The sequence below is a fragment of the Notamacropus eugenii genome, chromosome X, assembly GCF_028372415.1.
Source record: "Notamacropus eugenii isolate mMacEug1 chromosome X, mMacEug1.pri_v2, whole genome shotgun sequence".
Lineage (NCBI taxonomy): Eukaryota > Metazoa > Chordata > Mammalia > Diprotodontia > Macropodidae > Notamacropus > Notamacropus eugenii.
In genome coordinates, this window is record NC_092879.1 from 78487988 (window position 1) to 78495520 (window position 7533).

The window sequence follows — 7533 nt, forward strand, 5'->3', positions numbered from 1 at the left end:
TAGTAATAAAATTAAGGATCTGTGACAAAAAAAACAACATTAAAAATTTTGGTTTACGAAAAAGTACCTATCATGAGTCAATTGCAATGCACTGTGCAAATTTCTCCAAAGAAGTAAGAAAAATGTTAATAGTTGCACTAGCTACCCTTACCTTTGTGGGGAAAGTGCTTCATAAATGTTAAATCCTATAGAAATTGTCATTATTGTTTTGTAAAAGGAATGAACTGGCTGACAAGCACCAGCAAGAAAATAAAATCTTTTATCAAAAGCAAAGAAATGGCAACCTTAGGGAAGTTACTTCCCTTCTCTGGGTCTCCATTTCCTTCTCTGTTAAAATAAGAGAAATTAATTAGATGACCTCTAGGCAGCTAGGTAGTACAGTAGAAAGAGTGAGGTACTTGGAGTCAGGAAGATCTGAATTCAATTCCTGCCTTAAATATTTCCTGTGTGACCCTGGGCAAGTCATTTCTACCCTCTCTGCCTCTGTTTTCTCATTTGTAAAACAGGGACAATAACAGCGCCTTCCGCATATGGTGGTTGTGAGGAACAAGTGTATTAACACATGGAAAGTGCTGTGTGAATCTCAAAGCACGATGTAAGTTGATTGGTATTGGTATTGTTATTATCTCTACCTTCTAGCACTGATATTCTTTGAGTCTTTTGGCCTAATCAGGATTCAGGACTTAACCACACAGCTATCACTCTTCCTCTTTGATCTTGGGTAATAGCCTGATGGCCAGTAAAGGGTTACACATAACCCATTTCCTCCGCTTGCCCACCTGTCGTATCCATGCCCCACCCTGTACATCCACATCGAAGTCTGGAGATGAGATTATATAACATCCCAATGTCCTCCTCCAACTTTTCCATGCTTCAGATCATCCCCCCATCTCTAACTCCAAAGACTGAGACATTGATGTCAATGAGCTCCCTGCCCCTGCACCCTCAGTTCTGGGTACACAGTGTGTGACAGTGAGCTCCTTCCTGAGCTCCAGATCTGCACAACTTCTCTCATTGTCTAAAGGGTATTCAGCACATCCAAGCTCTAAGGACCCTTAAAGATTTTCTAGTCTTCTCATTCTACAGATGAGAAAAAAATGAGGCCCAAAGTTATAAGATTAGAACTCTGCTCCCAGACTGGTGTTCTTTCCTTGAAGTAAGGACCAAATTCCAAATAAGTACACTTCCATTGCATTAAGGCCAAGACTCAAAATCCCAGTCTGCCTCCAGGCTGGAGTGGAATCCTTGTGCTGTATCAGGGCCAACCTGCCACTGGAAGTGACTGAAAGCCTCAATGTTCTTTGCCATTCTGAAAAGCAGCCTAATTATCTTTGGCATCGGTCCCCCAGATCTTTAGTGTATAACGCATCTTAGCACCAGCAAAATGCATTTGATTTGGGAACTGCTTTGCAAGAGTCACTATCATCAAGGGAAGGAAATAAAGAATGATAGTTTAACACAAGAATCAGGAAGTATAGCTTTACTCTTCCATCAGTTCCTAAAATGTACCATGGATTTATAGAGCTAGAAATTCTCCTGGAGCAGTCATTTATTCTCTTTGTACCTGAATTTCTCTCCTTAAAAAAGTGGTGACACTCTAGTCACCTACTCACATCCCTAGGATCTTAGGAAAAATTGTGAGATTTCTCTGTAAAGATTCTCAAGATTTTCAGATGGAGAAGTACCTAAGTGATAAAGCAGCAAGGAGGAGACAAAATGATAAAATATGAAGTCTTGATCTTCTAGTCTGTCAAAATTATTTTGTGTGAAGTTTTATTTTTCTGCCCATTGCTCTATATTCAATTTCAGTTCCCAGTGGGATCGTGGGAAATTAGTGGTCTTTAAAGCAAAAACAGATTCTATAGACGAATCGAAAAACCAAGCTGTTACTTTCTTTTATAACAACAACACTCTTATGTTAAAAGTCACAATAACAAAATATGGCAGGATCTGGAAATGCACCCTTCGCTGTTCAGTTTCATAAAAGGTTAGAATACAACAGCTATTAATCCTTTTTCACTTTGACAACTGATCTGAATACAGCGTCTGTTGTAGACTCTTTATAATACAAGATCACAAGAGTTCAAAACTAATTTACTGCTCTTTGTTACACCTGGCAAAAAAGTGAACCTTCTCTAAATGGTTACTGTCACGTTGATATTGTCCTGAAACAAAGATGCAGAGTAACTTTTAAGGCTTTTCTTTTTATCCACATTCATGAATTACTTTGTAATGTCTGAGTATTACTGGGGAAAAAAATCTTCCAAAGAAAAGATTACCAGAAAGAGGGAGGCAAAGGGGCAGAAGGAGGAAGAGAGGGAGGGAAAGGAGAAGAGTTCATATAGGCTTAATCCTTGAAATGTGTTAGGACAAATTTCAGAGGTTTCTTAAATTCCAGAGTCTAACTGAAAATCAGACTGTTTTGAATTGGAAACGACCTTCAAAGGTCATCTATTGCAAACTCCCTCAGTTTGCAGCTAAAGTAACTGAGGCACAGAGAGTGGATATGACATTTAGTGTCATCCAACTCTGGGGCGTTTTTTTTTTTTCCTTTCCTTTCCTTTTTAAAGACTCAGGCTCTGAGTGCCGTGGCCGCTCCTGGGCCTGGCGCCACCAATGATCAGCATAGAAGTTTGACCTGCTCTGTTTCTAACTTGTGTTGATTTATTCCTCTTTTAGGCATCCTGATGACCCCCACCCCCACTTTCAGGTGCTCACCATCTTGATGCCACACTTAGTGGGATAACCTGGTCAGTTTTAGCTCTACTGCAGCTCAGAACTCCCATGCTCAAGAGACACTGACCTCAGTCTCTCTAGTAGCAGGGATCACATGTGTGTGCCACCATGCTTGGCCCATCCAGGGCTTTTCCCACTGTATTACTACAGGCAAAGGTGAGTTTATAAACATCCCCTATCTTCTCCACCAAGTTACCATTTTCATGAGTGATCTCTGCATACGTCACTGTTTACACATAAAGGATCAGTTTGCATCCCAAAATAAAGAGTGTTTAGAGAAAACAAATTTGTTTGACTGGCTTTAATAGTATTTAACTATTCCATTTTTTAGGCCTAACAAATCCACAGGTAAAGTACAAAGCATTCACTGATTTGAAAAGGGAAATCTCTAATCTCCACTGTGCTCACATGTTTATACCAAAGGGTAAAATGTAGCTAGCTTTGTTTTTCAATTAAGCCCGTTTGGGAAATTCACCAACCCTTTTTTCCCTGCATGTCTCAATTATCACTCACTCCTGTGAGCAGAAGGGTGTACAACTAATTCCACACAGGGAGAAGATGAAAGGAGAAGGTGGGAGGGTAGCAGGCTGAAAGCACATTTGTGTGTAGAGCTGCACATATCCTGAAAATAAACAGCAAGAGTAGGTGCCTATACTGGCCTAAGGCACTGACACCTTCAACTTATATGTAGAGTTTGCAACTGGGTATTCAGATCCTGGGGGATGAGGGTGAGGGGCAACTTGGTTACCACAGCAACTGCCCTGGAATTTTTATGGAATCTCTTCTAGGAGATATATGTAGGTGAGTGCTTATATAAACATTCATATAACATCTATATATAATGTCATTTTTTTCCTTTCTCTAATGCCTCATGGCAGTATGGGGATGATGCTGAGCTATCAAGTGCTATTACTGCAGCGCAACATAAATTCTGGCAAGTCTTTGGGAGCTGAGAAGCCTTGAAGTATGCCCCATGGTTGGCTGTGTATCTATTGTCTTCTATCCAGCCTAGCTAAAAGTGGAGGAGTTTATCACTGCATGGGCTACAAGGTGATGGGCTACACCACACAAGAACAGCTCAGGTCACATTAACCTGATAGCTAGAATTATTGGGCTGGTAGATCAGAGGAATGAAGATGTAGTTTACCTCAATTTGAGCACAGCATTTAACAAAATCTCTCATGCTATTCTTGTGGGAAAGATAAAAGAGATGTGGACTAGTCAGCAAAAGATGGATTCGGGACAGGGTGAAAGGCCAGGCAAAAAGTGCAGTCATTAACGGTCTCATGCTGACTTGGAGGTCCCCAGGGGAATGCCCCAGGGCTCTGTGCTTGGCCCTGTGCTGCTATATTAATGATTGGGACAAAGGCAAAGATGACATGCTTATCAAATTATTCAAAAAGTGCCTGACAGGCTAGACCACAGGATGAAATTTAATAAGAATAAAGGTAAAATCTTACAACTGGATTTTTTAAAAAATCAACTTCACTAGTATAACAAGCACTTATTAATTGCTTGTTGTTCGATAACCACTATACTAAATGCCTCGGATGTAAAGAAAGGCAAAAACACTGCCTGCCTTGAAACAGCTTACAATCTAATGGGGGAGAAAGCATTCTTGAGAGGGGAGATATGCTTAGATGACATCTGGTATATAAAAGATCTGATTGTTTTAGAGGACTTCAAATTTAATATGAGTTAACAGTGTGATACATAGCAGCCAAAAACAGCTAATGAAATATCAAGCTTTAATTTGTTCTTATGTTTTTGACTCTTTGTAACCCCATCTGGGGTTTTCTTGGCAAAGACCCTAGAGTGGTTTGCCATTTTCTTCTCCAACTCATTTTACAGATAAGGATACTGAGGCAAACAGGATGAAGTGACTTGCCCAAGGTCACACAGTTAGGATCTGAAGCTGGATTTGAACTCAGGTCTTCCGGATTCCAGGTCCAGTGCTCTATCTACCGCTCCATTTAGCTGCCCAAGCCTTATTAAAAAGAGGCATAGCTACCAAGGGGAAGGCAATGAGTGTTCCACTGTACTTGGCCCTGGTCAGATCACTTCTGAAGTACTGCGTTCAATTCTGAGTACACCCTTTGAGGAAAGACATTGATAAACTAGAGAGTGTCTAGAGGATGACAACCAAAATGGTAAAGGGCCTTTTGTTCATGCCGTATTTGGATGAGGTAAAGGAAGTGGGGATTCTTAGCCCTGGAGACAAGAAGACCCAGAGAGGACAAGGTTTGAGTGTTTGAAATGCCGTCATTTGAAAAAGAGATTTTATTTGCTTAATTTGGCCCCAGAGGCCAGATCCAGGAACAATATCAATCAGTTGATCAAAAAGCATTTATTAAACACTTATTCAAACATTGGTGGGCACATGCTAAGCATTGGGAGTACAAATACAAGGAAACAGGAAAGACATTCTAAGGGTGGGAATGGATGAGGGGTGGGGGTGGGGCAGCCTACAAAGCACCGCTTGGTAAAGAAAGTCTTGAATACAGGCTGGAGAGGAATGAAGACATCCACTGGCTGGCCTGGCCACCTTCCTTAAGTAGAGGTTCTGGGTAGAGCCATCCAATCAGAGGACCGCAGGGGTGGTCGCTATTTCCAGCATGTAAATTTCCAGTACTGGGCTATACTTCTAAGATGAAGAAGAGGTTTCTGGGGCATGGTGAAGAAAATCTGGAGTACAGCCTAAAGAGAAATGAATTCCACAGTGGGTAGAAACCACAGAGAGGAAAATTTAGTCTTTTTCCTGTTCTCTGTCAACCAAGAGTTTTATACTTGGTATAGTTTTTTAAATTAAATTTTATTTCTTAATGAAGAAAAATTGTTTTTCTCTCCCACTCTCCCCCCACCATCCAAAAAAAGAAGAATGAGGCCTTTATAACAAATATGCACAGTCAAACAAAACAAATTTCCACATTGGCCATATCTAAAAAATATTTCTTATCCTGGACCTGAGAGCATCACTTCTCTGTCAAGAGATGGGTAGCATGTTTCTTCATCAGACTGGAGTCATGGTTGGTCATTGCATTGACTAGAGTTCTAATGGGTTTTTTAAAGTTGTTTTTTTACAGTATTGTAATTATATAAATTGTTCATCTGATTCTGTTCACTTCACTTTGTGTCAGTTCATACAAGTCTTCCCATGTAAATTTAGTATTGATGTCAGGAAACAAGAGATACCCCAAAGAAACATAGGCTATCTTGGAAGGTGTCCCTCACATTGGAGATTCTCATACAAAAACTGGATGACCACTTGTGGGATATTCTTAGACCTAAGACCATGTATTAAGTTTTGAAGAGTCTGTAGTCATGGAAAAACACAATTGCAGATCCTTAAATAATTAAAGGATAACAGTATGCTGGCAGCATGATACCCTGGATGTAAGAATAACCTTGTGGTCAGAAAAAAATGAATTCAAGACTTGTCTCTGAAAGACACAAATTAGTGACCAGGAACAGCCACTTAACCTCTCAATGGTTACCTAGAACTCTAAATTATTAAGGAGTTTCCTATCTATTGATGGGAGTAGTTTTCATACCGGGAAAACCCCACACTGATCAAATGAGAGGTCTAGAATATCCCTTCCAAATATACATAGTGTTAGTAATTTTCCAAAGACATTACTACTACCACATTTATCACTCTCACAAAATCCCTATGAGGTAAAGTACAGGTGATACTATAGCTCTTATTTTACAAAAGAGAAAATGAAACGAAGAGATAAATGACCTACCCACAGTCACCAAGTCCAGTGTTCTAGTGTCCCTTATTAATTTACTGCTGACACCCAACACAAGACTTTAAAAAGATTAACATATTCTACTATGATTCCAGTTTATAAGGATGCACAGAGTAATATTTCCTTTGCATCATGGAATTTTCACCTATGTTTTACAGGTACAAAGATGTTTACTCAAAATAATATTGTACCCAAGAGACTTTAAACTTAGTGTTTGTGGGGACTAGATCTGGGAAGAAAATAAGCTGTTAGAGGAATGAACAGAAGTTGCCACATTTTGAACAGCTTCTCAGTCATTAATACATAGATTTAAAATGAAAAAGTCACACTGAAAATCAACATTTTATTCAATTCAAAGTACATCAGGTAATAACTCTATTGGAATTTTGTCCTGTTGGTGCAAAAACACCATTGCAAGAGCCAATAAAAATTGTCCATATCCAGAAAACTTGGTTTCCTGTTTCTGTGAAATGCTTTCCAACTTTTTTGTCTGTAATGTGAGTTTTCTGTGGGGGCTTTTTTCTTCAAAATAGATACTGGAATTCCATAGCAGCAGTTTGAAAATCTAAGGACTATGGACGGGCACCACTGGCTTCTTTTCATGCGGAGCATCTAGTCAACTATTTGACACATAAGAAGTCAAATACCTGTTTAACAGAGATTTGAATTTTTTGAGTATAGTAAAATACCAATTAACCCACATGTTTGAGGAGTTTCTGGTTTCAATTCTTATTGAAAATTCTTTCTAACCTGTCTGTCCTTTTCCTGTTTTGTTGAGCAGAGTCTTGGGAATCAGGTCTCATGGGTGTGAATATAAATTCTCAGTTTCTAGATTTGTAGAAGGAGAAACAGAAAGAGTAGTGAGTTGGTCAGGGTATATGTGCTGAGGCTTGAAAACTGTTGTTGGATGTTCTGTTATTTTACTCAAATCACTGAAGTCAGCTTGTTTTCTTATAATTTGCTTCATTTTTCTAAAAGCAGAAACCACCAAAGAAGTCATGTTAACATCAAAGAATGTTAGAGTTAGAGGGGACTTTAGAAATCA

The 7533-nt window shown here is 39.3% G+C and overlaps 1 long non-coding RNA gene across 1 annotated transcript; it reads right to left on the reverse strand.

Moving 5' to 3' along the window:
* Positions 1–5076: 5076 nt before the first annotated feature.
* Positions 5077–7327, reverse strand: LOC140515383 (uncharacterized). The gene is made up of 2 exons (XR_011970997.1): positions 7239–7327; positions 5077–5433 (listed from the first exon to the last, which is right to left on the reverse strand). It is a non-coding gene; the product is annotated as an uncharacterized lncRNA (long non-coding RNA).
* Positions 7328–7533: the final 206 nt, after the last annotated feature.